Here is an 18,521-nt window from a genome sequence, read left to right as displayed (position 1 = left end):
GGCCTCCTTCCCACGCGGCTTGTGAGTTCCGTCCCTGTGTTAATGCTGCAGGAAGCCAGCCAAGCGCCCGCATGCAACAAATAAACAACCCAGAACAAACCAAACAGCGAGAGCAGATCCTGGAAAGAGTCACGCGTCACCCTGCAAAGAGCTACAATTACCCAAAGGAAAAAAGATGGCAAAATGGTTTCTTCGTCATCATTCTTTAACATAGCAGTCTGGTCACATAAAATGCTGTTCAACACTGTCGTTTTTGTAAGGCGTCTTTAGCCAAAGGCATCTGACATGTAATTGCTGTTCCTCTGATATGTGGTCCATTTCTGAGCCGGCTGTCTGAGCTCATTGGTTAGGCCTGATCCTTTAGTCTTTAAGCTTAGATAAGAAAGTGGCTGATGAGCTAAACTGGGTAACAGAGGATGACACTTTTGTGAATAACACCGTGTTAAACGACCTGTTTCACATCATGATGCTGCTAAACGTTACATTAAATAAATTATTAAGTAAAGTATATACTATATATACAGTTTGGAGTCAGTATTTATTTTATTTTTTTAGAAGATAATACTTGTTCAGCAAGGATGCATCAAACTGATCAAATACGACAGTAAAGTTGTTTGCATTGTTACAAACATATTTTCTTTTACATTGTTACAAAAATATAAGTTTTTCCTTTTCATCAAAGAATCCTGAAATCAATACCTCAGTTTCCACAAAAAATTAAGCAGCATAAATACAAAGGTCTGTTATGAAACTCTAGATGGCACAGGCTGAAAAGTCTATAACTCAATCTGCTTGCAATCACATCATTCTCTATACTAGGGCACAGCTGATTGGTTCCCGCTGTATCAGTAGCCAGCGAGCTCACTGCTCAACCTTCAAAATAATTGGTCAACGTTAATTGTAGCAGTTGCAGCACGCTTTCAGAAACCTCCACCTTCCCCAGCTCCACTTGTATTGATTTTTTAATCCAAAATAAAACTCAGGGAAACAAATTATAGAACCATCAATCACTGACTACACGGAACAATGAGACACTTAATTTAAAGTGGGACCAAAAACATGGAGCACATTCAAAATGATCCAGCTGCAAGATCTTGCAAAAAGAAAAGAGAGGTGGTGAATCTTTTACAGCCAAGGTTTGATACCTCTTAGTTTTCGGCTTCAACAGAGCAACGTGTCAACAAACTTTGCACTCAAGTAGTTTGACAGCTGATCAGACAACTTCAGGCCCACACTTGAGCCACAAAGTCAAAGCAGCTTCAATGCACACCGTGCAAACAGTCACGCTAGGCTACGCTCACCCCTTTGGAGGGAAACATCTCCATAAGAGTGACACCGGCATGCTTTCTTTCTTCCTCCCTCCCGTCCCCTCCTCCTAGGCTGTGCTAGGTAGTTGTCAGGCAAGAGAGGAGAGAGTTTATATCTCATCCATACCCATGGTCCCTGCCCAGGTGCGCTGGCGCATCACTTTATTTTGCCTGCACAACTCAGCCTGTCTCCACTAAAACCATCATTGACACACTGCTGTCACAATAAACCCACCCATAACTGTATCTCCACAGCACCCACCTGCTTTTGCTTTTCCTCCTTTAAATTCCCCGCAGCACACTCACCCGAACTCTCAAATACTCAATCTCCATTCATCCTCCTCTGTTCTACTCCCATTTGCTCATTCCTTTAAGCCTTGAAGTAACATGCAAACCCTGGTTCATTTTCAAGTCGTGGTTCCAGGCTGGTTTAGTTTCAGGACCCAGATTTTACATTTTATCCAACACTTTACCAAATCTGTTTTATACAAAATTGAATTTCAATGGTTTAATGCTCTCAGCAGTTGATAAATTTGCAGAAACACATTGTGGCTGGCTCAAACCATCTTTATTCACATTACAAGTGAATCTCTATTAATGTAGTCTTGGTCGGATTTCATTATACCTAGAAGATTTTTGTTGACCAAGATGGCATCTGCCAAACATGGCATTTGACCCTTAATTTTCAAACGGGGGTTTCTCTAAATATCTTTTTATATAATATAATATACTGAATTAATGTAATTTTCTTGACAATTTTCTATTGACCCCTTAGCTTCCCCTTGTGGTCCCTGACAAACAAACAGACAAATGAAAAAAAAAAAATGGAAAAAAAAAAAGAAATCCATTAAATAAATAAAATAAAATATGTTTAACAAATTGTATTTTTAGGGCTCACAATGTTAATGTGCTACCTTAACATTTAAACACATTGAATGAGAAAAGTGCTACGCAAATTAATTTGAACTGAACTGAAATATTTCTGACAGTACAGTGGATAAGAAAGGCACACAGTCAACTTGACAAATATTTAAGCAAAAATTTTCCAGATGACACTTTAATCATACTTAGTCAAACACTGACAATATAAAAGCCCATTATATCATTTGGGGGAAAAAATAATAATCTTTCTCATACTCTACAGTATGAATGGATAAATATAAAGCTATTATACCTCAGGATGATCATATTTGGGGTTCCATGGCATCAAAAGTTTGAAAACCCCTGGTCTAGAGCATCCTGAAATATTCATGATTTGTTTTTCATCCCAGCACAAAGTATTGTATTCCTTTAGTCATTCTCCTGTCCACTAGATACATGCACAACAGGCCACTATGAAAAAATTGAAATCTAATCTATAAAGCTATTAATGTTGCATCTCTAAAGAGAAAAACTGTCCTATGCCATTATTATTTCTCAATGCTGCAGTCGTAATGCTATAAGCGCACGGAATTCAATTTCATCCTGGTAATATGTAGAATAAACACAGCCTTCTTATCAGCATTTGGGTCGTCTTGTAAATTGCTTTATTTTTTACATGCATTGAAATGCATATACCCTTCAACACATTGAGATACAGCAGTGCATTTCAGACCTGGAGAATGGATCTTACATCCCGCAGGAAACACAAGACATGACCTTACAAGACAGGTGGATGTGTACAAAATGAACACAGCAGTTTTCATTTGAATGCAAACAGATGGTATGTGCATGCATTTGCATAGAGTCCTCCATCATAACATACAGTATCTAGAAGGATTACAGTATACATGTTTGACTCACACACCCAGAGATCTGCTGCGCTGATCCAGAGCGTGAAATCCGGAACATGCAAATCTCCACCAAGGGCCTGAACATGACATTTTTCCTAATCTAACACAAAACCAAAAGCTTAGCAGTTATATTGATGCATAAGAATGCATTCTCCATGGATAAGCATTATGCATATGACCTTCTGATGTATGCTGACCAATTATGCAACAACTTTAGTGATTAGAATATGCTGGATGTCATAACAGTTTCATGTGAAACAGTTGTTGGTATACACAGGGTTCTCACATCTGACCAGTGAATTTCCATTTCCAGGCTCCAGGCAGAAAACATTCACTACTGCTTAGTTTTAAGTTTATAATAGTTGAGTCACAATCATCCAAAAGCAGTATTTTAGTTGTACTACAGACTTTTTTTTTTTTTTTTACTATTATTTTCTATTGTTAAATGGGCACCAAGACATGATTTGGCCATATGGTGCTCCATATGTTTGCACACCGGCACCACGCTTTCAAAATCAAGGGTTTTCTCAGGATATCTTTGTTTTTTTGTCTTTTCAGCTCATAGCAGGGCCATAACCATCATAGACACTGAGAAATGGTCAAATTGTCCAATAATTAGAAATGGTCAAATTGTCCTCCCCCAATCCTTGATATTCTTGATGCTGCTCTGCTGCACTCCATTACACACCACTCTGTTTGTTGTTAGGATGACAAAAAGTTTTAAAAAGACTGGTCTCCCTCAGCGTTCTTACAGCGCTCGTAAATGTCAACATGACTGAGATGGAAAATTAAATTAAAGGTGGCGAACTTTACTGTTCACATAAGACAAGTGTGAACTCCAACATAACGCTTTAAATTTAACTGTGAAAGAAGCATGATAAGATGCAAGTAGTTTTATTAACTAGTTACGACTGACAGCAAACCACATAGCTTTTTTACCACATACCGCAAATAATGACGGCCCTGGAGTGGCCCAGATCTGGATTAAGACAAGGGCCACACATGGCCCAGCTCTGACTGACGTGCCATTGCCGACAGGAGGCCAGCAGTGCCAGCATGAGGTCACATTTGGGGTAAGATCGCTTACTATGTGGGAATATCCAGCGATACCAAGTACTTATCTCTATCATCAAATTTTGTTCTTTTGAATTAAAAAAATACTATCATTTACATGAATCATGTAATTCATACCAGAAAGTGAATGTGTGCATATTCTATAGCAAATAATGCATATTATTTCCAAATAGTTTAAATGGATTACTTCTCAACTACGCAATGTATTTTTATTTATTCCCTTAAATCCATTTTAATCCTTTAATTCTTTTATAAAAAAAATTACAAACTTTCGTCTCCCCCTAATGTTCAAGACATGGTATAGGGCTCTTATATTCCAAATGTATAGACAAACAGAAATCGCCAGGAACATCATTGTAAAATTCTGATATATTTATGTACCATGCATGGTTATTATTATCAATCATGTTTTGCAATGCAGGACACACTATGAATAAAGCACCCAGTGATAAAATGTGACTGGACATCATTTTATTTTAAAACTGTACTCTAAACACCATATAAATCATAATGAGTTCAGTTCACTAGTAAAATGTAATACATATCAGAGATGCTGCCAGCCACATACATAAATATATTCAACCGTTCCTGTTTGCTGCCCCGGGACACTGTCTGTGACAACTTATTGCATGGGTCATTTGGCAACTACAAATATACTGCAGTTCAAGTTTTCATTTCCAGCCAAGTAAGACTGCAAAACCATTATGAACTTGGAGTGTTTAATTGCTTATGAATTCACATAATTAATTGTCCATGTGGTCGTTGCAAAAATGATTTAATAAAAGCTAAGGCAGTTTGATCAGACTTAACTGAAATAACCAATATGGTTTTAATATTATTTTGATATTTAATGAATATCTCAATGATGCATGTTTATGATGGAGACATTTTGATTCAAATCTTCAATTTTTGTGTACAGGGAGTGATCAGAATAAAACGTAATACTTAATTAAATTTGAGAAATAATCATACAAAAGCCAGTGAGCCATTTAGAATTTGTTCATTTCTATTATATGAGACATGGACAAAGTTTGTCAAATGTTAAAATTGAGTTTCAAGTCCAGTGGATATGATTTTCTATTGTGACTGATGGTTCCAATTTACCTTCATCTAATGTCAGAGTGATAGATATAATTTAGTTACAGAAAAGGGCTTTGGATCCTGTGGTGAAGTGTGACAGACACTAAATTGTCAGATGTTCTGTAAAGAGTTGCTCTTTCTCCAGTCATCTGAAATCGAGGCCTGAAATTAGAGCTTCTTTATTAATTCTGTGAATGACCTATATTAAAGTTCACTAGGAAAAACTACAATATGAATCTATGCAAAGTTGTTTCTACCAACCATCTTATATGTGTTATTTTTAGACAGTTTCATCATTATGAACACAATGAGACAAACGACGGCTGGGGTCACAAGAAATATGAATATCTATGCCATGTATACTCTACAACAGGGGTTTTCAAACTTTTTGTGTGTGTGGACCACTGTTTGTAATCAAGAATTTTCACGGACCACCTCATAATACACATAACAAAATATGTCCACACACAGTCCTACCTGAATTACTCCGCACCTCTAAATAGGCTTACTAGCACTAAAACTATAACTGGTCATCACATCAGTACAACAGGCTTGTTAAAAGAAAGTTTACTGCACACAACGGCTGCCACATAGGCCTATTTAATTTATTTATTTACTCAAGCGCCCGAGGGCATGATCAGATTCATTTGAACAACAGGCTTATTTCCATAGCAATGGAGTATGAAATCTATAACTTACAGTAATAAGAACACTTGGATATAGTAAACATTTCAAAACCTTTGGCGATTTTAGGGGATTATTAATCTTCAGAGTTTTACAAGTCCTCAAAAAGTAGGCTTGAGTTTGTCTACTTAACAGCACATCCGCAAAACATTTCAGAAAAACGCGAGATCAAGAAACTAACTGGAAATTAAAATAATAACAGGCCTTATTCATTCCATTTATAAACATTTCGTTTCATATAAACTGCCTATAAAGGCTATGCGTGTGATGTGATAATGAGAACATATCTGCCTCTGCCCTTTTCTCTTCAGAGAACCTGTTGCTATCCACCGATCCATGTTGTGGTTCTAACGGCACTGAACTTGAACGTCACGGCCGAGCGCCACTAGCCTATTTTAGCAATCACACAATAACTTGACAATTTAATTTAATTTTTATAATCAATATAGGCCTACATATTCTTTTTACATTTTTTTTTTTTTTTTATGGGAATTTCCTGGTAAAATGAAGGTAAAAAAATATTATTTTATATTTTATTTTGCCTTTCCACGGACCACCTGCAGTACCCTCACGGACCACTATCTTTCTTTCTAATTAATCCATCTTTCTTTCTTTCTAACTAATTTATATTTCTTTCTTTCTAACTAATCTATCTTTCTTTCTTTCTTTCTTTCTTTCTTTCTAACTAATCCATCTTTCTTGCTTTCCAACTAATCTATCTTTCTTTCTTTCTAACTAATCCATCTTTCTTTCTTTCTTTCTTTCTTTCTTTCTTTCTTTCTTTCTGATCTATCTTTCTTTCTAACTAATCCATCTTTCTAACTAATCCATCTTTCTTTCTAACTAATCTATCTTTCTTTCTTTCTAACTAATACATCTTTCTTTCTAACTAATACATCTTTCTTTCTTTCTAACTAATCTATCTTTCTTTCTATCTAACTAATCCATCTTTCTTTATTTCTTTTTTACTAATCTTTCTTTCTTTCTTTCTAACTAATCTATCTATCTTTCTTTCTAACTAATCTATCTTTCTTTCTTTCTAAATAATCTATCTTTCTTTCTATCTAATCCATATTTATTTATTTCTTACTAATCTATCTTTCTTTCTTTCTAAATAATCTATCTTTCTTTCTAACTAATCTATCTTTCTTTCTAACTAATCTTTCTTTCTTTATTTCTAACTAATCTATCTTTCTTTCTAACTAATCCATCTGTCTTTCTTTCTTTCTTTCTAACTAATCCATCTTTCTTTCTAACTAATCTTTCTTTCTTTCTTTCTTTCTAACTAGTCCATCTTTCTTTCTTTCTTTCTTACTAATCCATCTTTCTTTCTTTCTAACTAATCCATCTTTCTTTCTTCCTTACTAATCTATCTTTCTTTCTAACTAATCCATATTTCTTTCTTTCTAACTAATCTATCTTTCTTTCTTTCTAACTAATCCATCTTTCTTTCTTTCTTTCTATCTAATGTATCTTTCTTTCTTTCTTTCTTTCTAACTTATCTTTCATTCTTTATAACTAATCAATCTTTCTTTCTTTCTCTCTTACTAATCTCTTTCTTTCTTTCTTACTAATCTATCTTTCTTTCTTTCTAACCTATCTATCTATCTATCTATCTATCTATCTATCTATCTAATCTTTTTATTTCTAACTATTTTTTCTTTCTAATGAATCTTTCTTTATAACTTTTCGTTCTTTCTTTCTAACTAATCTTCCTTTCTTTTTAAATAATCTTTCTTTCTTTCAAGCTATTATTTCTAATCTATCTATCTTTCAAAATATTCTTTCTTTCTAACTAATCTTTCATTCTTTCTAACTAATCTTTCTTTCTAACTAATATTTCTTTCTTACTAATATTTCTTTCATTGAAACTAATCTATCTATCTATCTATCTATCTATCTATCTATCTATCTATTTATTAATTATCTATCTTTCTAACTAATCTTTCTTTTTCTTTCTAACTAATCTTTTTCTTTCTTTCTAACTATTCTTTCTTTAATCTAATCTATCTATCAAACTTTAAACCACTTTAAACTTCAAACTACTTTAAACTTCTTCAAACTCTCTGGTCCGGCTTTCTCAAGCCAACTTAAAGTTTGTCTCAACAAACTTTTTTCTTCTAGTTATTATTACTTTTTGTTATTTATTTCTGTGAGGGTAATCAGTGTTCAGTGTCACATGATCCTCCTTATCAATAACAGTTGCACTGCTTAATATTTTAATATTTTCTTTATTTTTATTTTTTTTGATGAATAGAGTTCTAAAAAAAACAGTGTTGATTTAAAATAGAACTGTTTTTACTTTTGATCAATTTAATGCATCCTTCACAAAATAAAAATCTTTAGAATGGTGGTATATTTAGTAAATTGAAGTTACTCCTGACTGGACTGGAGACACGTGGCTCTAATGGATTTTATGTGTTTGACTGATGTTGCAAGATGAAGAAAACTAATTTTGCACATTTTGCATATTAACCAGAAAACATGGTCATAAACTGTTGCTGACTGGCAGGAATTCATTTAGGTTTTGCTGATTGTGAATTAACTGGTTGGCTAGGTCTGCAAGACCCATTTTCAGCCAAACGCAAAAAAAGATCAAAACATAATTTGCACTTTTCAAAGCAGTTTTACTTTAACTTTATTCTTATTTCAAAGGTTAAAGTATTTCAGCTTTGTTCTAATAGTGAATTACAATCATTATCACTATGTAGAACTTTAATGCTTGGTTATTTTGTGCCAAACCACCACCACCAAAAAAAATTAAAATCTAGCCTAATTCACTGGTAACATAAGGTTAAAGGTAAAAAGAATGGCACAAATTAAACATGCAAATCAGCACAGTCACAATTTATTATTTGGTGTGTCAATTAGTTGGGTGATTTAGGGTTAATGTTTACCATATGTGTTTTTAATTCAAAATTCATATTTAAATTTATTTATTTTATTTATTTTTTTTATCTACAGGAAAGATGTAATGTAATCGACACAACAGTGTGACATATTGAATAGACTGCATTTCTGTCCCTCACAGCCATGTTTTTGTTTATGCCAAATTAAATATGGTGTACAGTCTGACAAAGGTCGACCCAACACCATCCATGTGAGCTTCTAATTTGAGCAGCCCTGCTGACCTGTTTGTGCCATTCACACAGCGGTACGCTTGCTGAACTGGGCCGTGATCATGAGACTGTGTGATTGAGATTAGTGAGGGAGGATCACGTCTTGACTGGCACCAAAGGAAGGGCGATCTCTGTACCAGGTGGGCGCGAGGACACCCTGCTGCAATCTGCCTGTGGTTGCAGTAATTGGTCTAATCACTGTTCCATCTCATTTTCAGTGCACATGGACTAAAATAACAAAGTTAGGAAATTAGCACAGCTAGACCATCATCTCATTCTCAATATGATCTGAGCTTTGCGAGAGAAGTTGGGGTAGGAAATTATTTTACAAGGGTGGCGTAAAAACATAAGTGCCATTTCAGCAATAGTTGTGCCATTTATCGCGGCAAGATTGTGTCTAATCTGTTTGTTACAGACAACTGTCACAAACTCATGCTGGGAATATATAAAAGAGGCTCTTGTGGCACTCCGCAATAAGCCATTCTTGATAATAACGGGTGACTCTCATCAGCAATGCAATCATAAGCGGCGTTAATTAGCAGCTGTGAGAGACAGCAAATCTTAAATTAATACCCCTGATTATCACATTGATTATTTCATTTCGTTGGTGCATGATGGGGTAAGAAAACTCGAGTTAGTTATGAAAGTATAGAAGAAATGCTAAAATCGAGTGCTCATAAGGCTTCAGATGTTACAATGCATATCATACAAAATACTTCAGATATATGTCATACATACTCAAAGAATGCAATTAAAATTCCACTTCCATTGCGATTCAAATTTAAAATTGAACTTGCTGCTTTAACTTGCAGCAAGTTAAATTTAAAATGTTACTTGCTGTGGAGTGTGGAGGTGTAGCCAATTCAATTCAAATTCCAACTTATGAATGTAAAGGAATAAGAATTTTGCACAACCCCAGATTTTAGGGATGTACCAAATTGCTAAAAGGCACCAACACAGGTAAGCAAAATCCCCCTGAAAGACAAAGATGAGAAGGCATGGATTTGCGAGGAAAAACAAGTATTGAGGTTGAGGACAGGTTGAGGACGTCATTGATGTGGGAGGCCATCTAGGCTCTATAGTCAGCAGCGACTTTAGAGAGTATAATCTGTTTTTTCTCACCCGTGACAAACGGGGATAAGGCTCAATATTATCTCCAAGGTCAACCTGATTCTGGCACTGAAAAGACGTGCCCAACCGGAGGAGACTGACTCGCCTCTATATCCCTTTCTCCTCCTTATCAACGGCTAAACACACTTGTTTAAACAAAAGAGAGACCGAAAATGCCCACATTCACTTTCTCTCATGCTCTCTTTACCACATCAGTGCCGCAACACAGATAACTTAAGTTATAACCACCAGCAACACATTTTGACAACAATAACTATATCTTTTATGCATTCCCTTCTGTGCAAAGGTTAGATTATACAGCTATTAGAGAATTTAAAAGGGCATTGTTGGAGCTTTATGCAACCGTACAGTTAAAGGGCAAAGGTCAAAGCAATTTTCTCAACTGAAATTGAAAGTATTACTCATGAAAGGTGACAAAAGCTTCAATTAATGCATAATGACAAATACATAAAAAAAAAAAATGGTACAAGCACAAAAAACAACAACATGCAACAAGATTAATTTCCGTAACATTTCCTGTTATTACGCTCTCCATGGAACACTGACCAATGTGCCCTCTCAGCGGATATGAGAGTCCAGGGTAACCATTCAACCTTGTACGCCCTGCTTGTCCATTTCTTACCACCATAACTTCCTCCCCCATGATCCATTACAAGGCCCTTGGAGCAGGACCCGTCACAGTGATGTATTTAAACTGTGCTGCACGGTCACAGACCGCTCATGGCCCCGATTCAACAAAATAGTTCTTCCCTTCGTGAATCTGAGACTTTACTGAATGGCCAGGTGGCTTCCAGAATTTTATCTCTGGATTGATTTTCTTGGGATTGATTGTGGTTAAGCTTTGAGCTGTGTATGCTATTGATATATATGATATGACATAAACAAGAGCTAGGCTGCTAAGTGCTAAATAACCAATATAAATTGACTATATTTACACTGCAATTCATTCCCAAGTTTGCCAGCCCACAGATACATTAGCTAGCACTTTTAACACTTTTACTCTAGCAGTGTTTATACAGAACTAGGCCTTCATTCTCTGCCAATAACTACTTTCGTCACAATGTTTTGTCCCACTTCCTTCTAAAGCCTGCCATCACAACTCCCAACGGAGTCCAGTCAGGAAGCCTGAATGTCATGGTAACAACGCTGCTAATGGTTGCTACGGTTTCCAGCTGACTGCTCTGCTGAGGGGCTTCTAGTGATGCCCCAGCTACCAGCTCTACACCTTGAGCAGTCACTCATGAGAGACAAGTCCCCCACATTTCTCACTCCCCTCATGCTCTGGTGGGAATCTAAAGCTAAAAGTCACCCAAGTCATTATTCACAGATGACCTTTTCCTCTATTGAAGCTGAGATACACTACAAAAGTTATATGGCACATAGATAAACACTATTGCTTAATTCTTAAGACCAAACCTAATTAGTGTAGAACTTGACATAATGATAATATTTGATTTGAGAGCAACAGCAGAGGCTTTTCAGTGAATAAATACTCAAACTTCATCACGCAAAGCAGTCATATGATTTCAGAAGAATCAGAATAGACAACAACGGACATAAGGACCACTTTTATATTGACAGCCCGTTCATTTAAATTGCCCCTGTTGTGCTATTTTAAAGGTTCCTAATTTTGTTTTGTAGGTCTCCTACAACAAGTTTACATGCATCAGAGGTCAAAAAACATTTAAATTTTCTCATAATATACATTGCACATCACAACATTTTTCAATGATTCTCAAACGACTCGTCAGAAGATCTCTTTAAATCCCTCCTTTCCGCGGACCTTCTCTGCTCTGATTGGTCAGATGGCCCAGTCTCTTGTGATTGGTCTATCACTTACAGCGCATGTAAGAAACTAAACAACCATTACCATAACTGAATTTCAGCTCCGGAGGCTTCCTCAGTCCTCAGCTATTGTACACACAGTAAAGACAGAAACGATGGCATCAAGTTTACCTTATCAACCTAGCTAGTCAACCAAAACCTTCATTGCAAGGACGACTTGAGCAGGATGTTTCTCAGTGATAACTACTCATTTTGGCGTACATTATAAGATGTTGAAACTTTAATTCCTCACCATCAGCATTAAGTGTATGTCCATCGACAAACCGATATTTAAAATTTATTGCGGTGCACATGTGGGAACTGTAACATTAACTGTATCAATAACAGCGCAACCATTAACACCATAGACAGGCATTATGCAAATATGCTACCACATTACGTATGCAGGTCACGGAAGTGAGACTGGAATTCCTGATGACTCGTTTAGGCGGTTCAGAATCGATTCTTTCTTTTGCGAGACAATAACTTTATTGTGCATTTTCGACTTTTTGAAGACCGTTTACATTCTCAGACAGCTATATTACACACTACATGAAAGGTAATATTCGAAAAAAGCATAATAGGGGCAACAGCACCTCCCTACCTCAACTGACTCCTACAAGTGCAGCATGCCCGTCTCTTCCGCCAGCTGTGGTCACTAAAAAAGCACCGCCTTGTTGTTCCTTCACAACGAGGCACAAAGTCACTTTCCTAATGTAGTTTAAATAAATATAATGCATTTATCAACACTGACACAAGCATCATTCCACTGTTTCTAGGTCAACTATACATATTTTAAAAGTTGTTTTTGCAGTGACACAAAACTAAAAAAAGAATAGTGCAATTGCGTATAGAAATAAGAAAATATAAAATAGTAATGGAATACGCATAGTTATTCCAAACAAAAGCTGGGAATTTTGGGGTTTTCAAAACCAGGGTAATGAGGGTATCCACAATATAACTATACCTATAAACCTTTCCACTGATTTTTGGTGAAATCACTTCGTGGCTTGATTGCAAAATGCCTCTTCAATTAATTTATCTATCATTTCAGTATTTGGATGGGGACGACACAAGCAGATCAGAAGGGGAGGAAAAAGGCAAAGACTTAGAAAATGGTTTCATCCTTGATAATTATGTGCAGTGAAGCATGACTCTGCAGGCAGCACCCCAGAGAAGGCTGAAGTAATCAGTCAGTCACTGCACCCTCTACTGGGGGAAAAGAGGTCTGAGAGGTCATCGTTTCTGCTGCAAAACCTGCAGGTGCCCACCGCTGAATGTGCATCAGCTTCCTTTTTAATGCCTCAGAAACTAATAGAAATGAGAGATATCAGATGCCTTGACATGATAGTGTGAATGTGCGTGATATATATACATATACATATATACATCCACACATAGACATACACTGTATTTATGTAGAGAGATAGCTTATATAAAACAGCATTACATATTATAAATAGAATTATTATATCATTGAAAAATTGTTTGATCTCATTTCTCATTCATTAAAGAACAAAGTAAAAGGTGGCGCATATTACCATATATATATAAAATATACATGGAGATATACATATATCCCCATATATATATAAAAGTGTGCAAAAATACAGTTCTTCAAAAAAATACTCTCCTTTGATTATTGCTTTCATCTCCTATCCTTTCTAGACATCTTTTTCATTGAGCAGAACCCAGCTGTCAATCAAATATGTCGCTGGGTGGAGCCCAACCATGCATTTGATTTCATTTTCAGCACAGCTAAAAATACAAGTCTAAATATAGCAGGCTTGGTGATGAACGCTTTCCGCTCAAGGTGTGCAAAGCAGTTGAGGTGCAACGCACTGACAGGACGCAGGCATATTCAGGAACATGATATGGCAGGGCATTTGGCGGGATTTAACGCTGAGGGAAGAGATTCCACTGCGTCGTTTGATTAACCCCCTCTTTTCCCTAGCCAGTGTTTGTTGTTTGATTCTTAGACCCTTTCTTCCACCTTTCCAAAAAGAAAAAAGAAAATCAATACAGTGAGAGACACACTCACACATACATGCACAGACTCCACTGACTCAGCAAATGAGGATCAGTTGGTCAGAGAATTATTTCCCTCCACAGCATAAAAACAAGACTATGATATAATATATATCATATAAAGCAAACATTCTATCATGTGGAAAATAAAACGCAGAGTATGTGAAGCTAAACAAACAGAAAAGCCCAGCAATGAATCCTCATACTTTTTAAAGCATAAAAAAATGACAAATACAATGATGCAATAAGATTACAGAATATAGCCCACTGTTTTTAACACATCTCCAACACCTTTTATGCGCCAAAAAAAAAACACATCAGGAATGCTAGTGATCACGTACTCCAACTCACATGACCTTGATTTGAAAAACTAAATTAGCAGTAGGCCTAACTTTTACAATTTCACACTTAAGTTTCACACTTAGTAATATCCGGCTATAGGAACAAGATGCAATATACTTGACACAGATCCCTGCTTATAAAATCTTAGCAATATTTGAGGCAGAACTGTGGGAGATCTAAATTCTGTGATTTCAAATAAATAGGCACATGTGAGAAAAAGTGTCTCAAATATAGGACTGTCCCAGGAAGAAAATGAAACATCTGACTAGTACTACTGCTAAAAGCACCAAATGTGATTGTGAACGAGTGTGATATAGTTTTTACACAACAAAGAATTTTGAGTAACTTACAATATTTCCAGGCACAATTTTGCTAATGTAGTATTAAAGCCACAGCAGAACAACCAATGAATCAGTGTTGAGTGAATGATTCAATGACTCACTAATGTGTGTCCGAAAGATTAAAAATGCTGTCTTTGGAGGATGCATTCCAAGGAAGAAGGCATCAAGGCATGTCCAAATCTAATGTTAGCTTCACTTTCTGTCTCCTTAGATCCCTTCATCTGATTGATTTTTGAAGACAGCATAGATGTCTCCTTCGATACCGTTGATATCCCACAATCCTTTGCATTCCATTCTGTGACAGTTAAGCTAGAAAATAAAGTTGAAAGTTGCGGTTGGTCGTCAGTTTATGTGTGAATGTACAGTAAGTTTGTGACCAATGTTTTCCACTTCTGATCTTTTCTACGTTCTGTCAATTCGGTTTCCACGTTCTGTCGTTTCTAGCGAAAAATTACATTTGTAGTAATTAAATATTTGCTTATAGTTATCACCAAAGCTCCTCTATTTTGCTGTAGATCATTAAACCGTTACACTGCCTCAGAAGTCTTTCTGAAATCAGTTTCATGAGGTACTTTCATGTGCAAATGCTGCCTTACTGAGGCAACAAGTCAGCTGTCCAAGTTTTCGGACGCAGCCAAAGTCACCCGTTTCATTTTAAATAGAGCTAAATCTAAGCTAGAGCAAAACCTCATTTTAGTGAGTTCAGGCTACACATTTCTTGTATCAGCTAATTCATACCCTGGAAATCAAACCTAACACAGACACACTATAAATACACTACTTGCCTGACATCATCATCATCTTGTTCGCACACAAAATTATGTGTTATGCTGAACCTGTCCCTTCTGGCTTTAATGACCTCACTGATTTGAGCTTAATGAGTCAACTAAAGTGGCAGTATTTTTTAAAGCTTGTTATTGCCCACAAGTAGATGATGTCTGTTAGCTCTATATACATATCACACAAGTGCTGGCTCTTTTTAACCTGTACCTGTCATGTTGTGTTCAGATGGAAAATAAAATCTCCAGTGAAAATAAAGGCTCTGAACTGCCACTCATTGTAACTCAAGATACGCCCAATGGTTAATAACATAGCCTAAACCTCAATGAAATAAATAATTAATATCATGGAAGAACAAATATGATGACAGGTTCTTAAACGCCAGGCTTTCTGGATGCTCAATTAGCCTTTGGAGACCTTGACAGCTAAACTAATTAGGAATCTGCACAGCCAAACCAATCTGCTCAGTGGATTGAATCATCTGAATAACTGAAATGATTCTCATGAGTTTCTCATCTTCATCCAACAGAGTTAATGCCTGATGACCTGGCCACAAGTTGATTTTCTTCGAACAACAGAAGCCTGAGAGCCAAGCATGAAATTCATCTGTTAAAATAGTGCATATCTGTGAAAAGCACTTCACACGTTCTCCCCATTTCATCACCAAACACATGGTGCTTTTCAAGCACGCGGCAACGGCACAGAAGACAACCGAGAGACGGCAGACGAGAAGAATTAATAGCGATCTGGCCAAATCTTCTGGCCCGGTAAGAGCAAACAAAACTGAAGCTCTCCGTTATCTCTATCTCCGTGCATGCTTTCAAACAAACAGCATGGAGATAACTGAGATGTTTTGATAAACAGGCTCTCAGAGCTTTAGACATCCTTCATCCCATTAGCAAGCTGCAAGGAACAGTGTGCATTTCATGTGAAACCGTGAAATGTGCAGAGGCCAGCATTGAGCATTCTGTAGATAACATTACACGCCTTTGATCCAGCTTTGTCCCTCATCATCTACAGCTCATTCAGTGGGCTTATTTACAGATGCGATCAGGCACACTGTGGAAAGATCTGCCAGTCAGCTCTCCAGATCAATACAGTATTCGCTCCTAATGGAAAAAAACTTTGTCACCTCCTTTTCCAGCACTGTAAAATACTCACACCTGAAATGCCAATTAATGATTTTGTAAACAAAAAATGTCTTGACATATTGGCAAACTGAGAGCATAACATCACTTCAAGAACAGCACTTGAACATGAAGGCAAGGTTAAACAAGACAGCGACTCTACAGGTCTACAGCAACATCCAATGCCTACAACCAACACACCAACTTACTGCTCCACAGTGCTTAATTATATTTCTGCATAAAGAGCAAATTATGACAAAGTAATAGATGCAGGAATATCTTGAAATCATATTCAGTTCAACACTGCTGGAAGTGGACCAAACTGAGCTCGTGGGGATGTATTGGTAGACCTCGTGGCATTTGAAAGGATTTTTTCTTTTAATGTCTGTTCAGCCGAAACTCTGGGTTACTTTAAAGGAAGTATTCCAAATTCTCAGTTAGTTATACCAACTTAATACCGTTCTCAAGGTGAAAAGTAAAGACCTTTGCAAATGATGTGCATAATTACCTGGCATGTCATTGAGGAGCTTTATTTAGGCGTTTAAGAGAAAAAACTAAAACATTTCTATCACATCCTACCCTACACCTTCCACTCACCCACCTTCCATTTAAAATTTGGGTCAGTATCTTCGAATGAGCTGTAATACCAAAATCTATTGTTAAACTGAGCACAGTATATATGCTAATGCTCTGTTTTCCTCTTTATTCAGCACATTGAGGCAGGTTTCTTAGAATTGCATACTGTGCTACATTCCTCCATTTTAACCAAAATAACAGGCATCTTTAACAGACAGAACTGAGCAAACCTGAAATAGTGCATTTCCCCGCGAACAAACAGTGAGTGCAATGGAATGACATTGTACACTCACCAAATGATGTCCAGAGAACAAACGCTCTCCTCTCCCCGCTTTAAATCCGAAATTTCAGCTGAATAAGAATCCTGCGTTCATGCCCTGTAAAGGTTATTTAAGAAAATGAACTGTTGTCTAGATGTTGACTCAGTAAAGAGCAAGCATCGGCTGCTGAAAGGCAACGGAGGCAGAGCGCGCGGTGATGCTGCCTTTTCAGCTTTCATCCACACACATACATCCACGCGCAAGTCTCGCGCTGTTTTCATTCACAGAGCACCATCTTCTGGCAGTATATACATGCTTTACGCACCTGTTCTTTAAATTATATTAGATAGGACCTACTCTTTATGATTTATTTCTTACAGTATTGCGGATTTAAGCATTAATGTGTACGCCTATTATATATTATATTTCTAATGTGATACCCCTTATTGATTTGATTTATTTTAGGCTATTTACATTTAATTTGTCTATTTTGTACGATGACAATATGCTCATATCATATCTTTTTGCACAACTTTTAAACACATTTGCAGTCATAAACAGTTTTGGCAACTTTTGGCTGTTTGGTCTTGCATGTATGCGCGCTCTGACTGCCTGCCACACGCGCATGCGCAGCGATGTCTTTCCAGTTCAGGTGACATCATTCTTTTGGAGCTGAGCGGCGTCTTTTGTGCACAACACATCCATTACTTCACAATGAAAAAGCGGTTAGAAGTCTTCTTCTTCTTCTTCTTTTAAGAAAACACTACAGTGCTATAACTTAGGCATACCTCAAATGGTATTATTCAAGAGCTTTTTCGTAGCCAAGACGTTAAGGCATGTGCTCACTTTTAAATATAAACATACACTGAAAAATATTAATTGGAGTCAAAAGTAGGCTACGACTACGACTACGACTCTCTCTCTCTCTCTCTCTCTCTCTCTCTCTCTCTCTCTCTCTCTCTCTCTCTCTCTCTATATATATATATATATATATATATATATATGTGTGTGTGTGTGTGTGTGTGTGTGTGTATGTATGTATATATATATATATATATATATATATATATATATAT

At 36.6% G+C, this 18,521-nt stretch overlaps 1 protein-coding gene across 2 annotated transcripts in view; it reads right to left on the bottom strand.

The window, feature by feature from the left end:
• ctnnd2a (catenin (cadherin-associated protein), delta 2a) overlaps window positions 1-17,700 on the bottom strand; it is a 324,872-nt gene extending 307,172 nt beyond the window's left edge. The window contains exon 1 of one of the 2 annotated variants that reach the window (XM_084398526.1): window positions 17,479-17,700. The gene's annotated coding sequence lies outside the window, so the exon portion shown is untranslated. The remainder of the gene's footprint in view (window positions 1-17,478) is intronic. The other variant, XM_084398527.1, reaches the window with a different exon arrangement.
• Between the last annotated feature and the right edge of the window lie 821 nt (window positions 17,701-18,521).

The sequence above is a fragment of the Rutilus rutilus genome (assembly GCF_951802725.1).
Source record: "Rutilus rutilus genome assembly, chromosome: 24".
In the NCBI taxonomy this organism is placed as follows: domain Eukaryota; kingdom Metazoa; phylum Chordata; class Actinopteri; order Cypriniformes; family Leuciscidae; genus Rutilus; species Rutilus rutilus.
The sequence above is the reverse complement of the archived record's forward strand: the minus strand, read 5'-3'. Positions and strand labels throughout refer to the sequence as shown.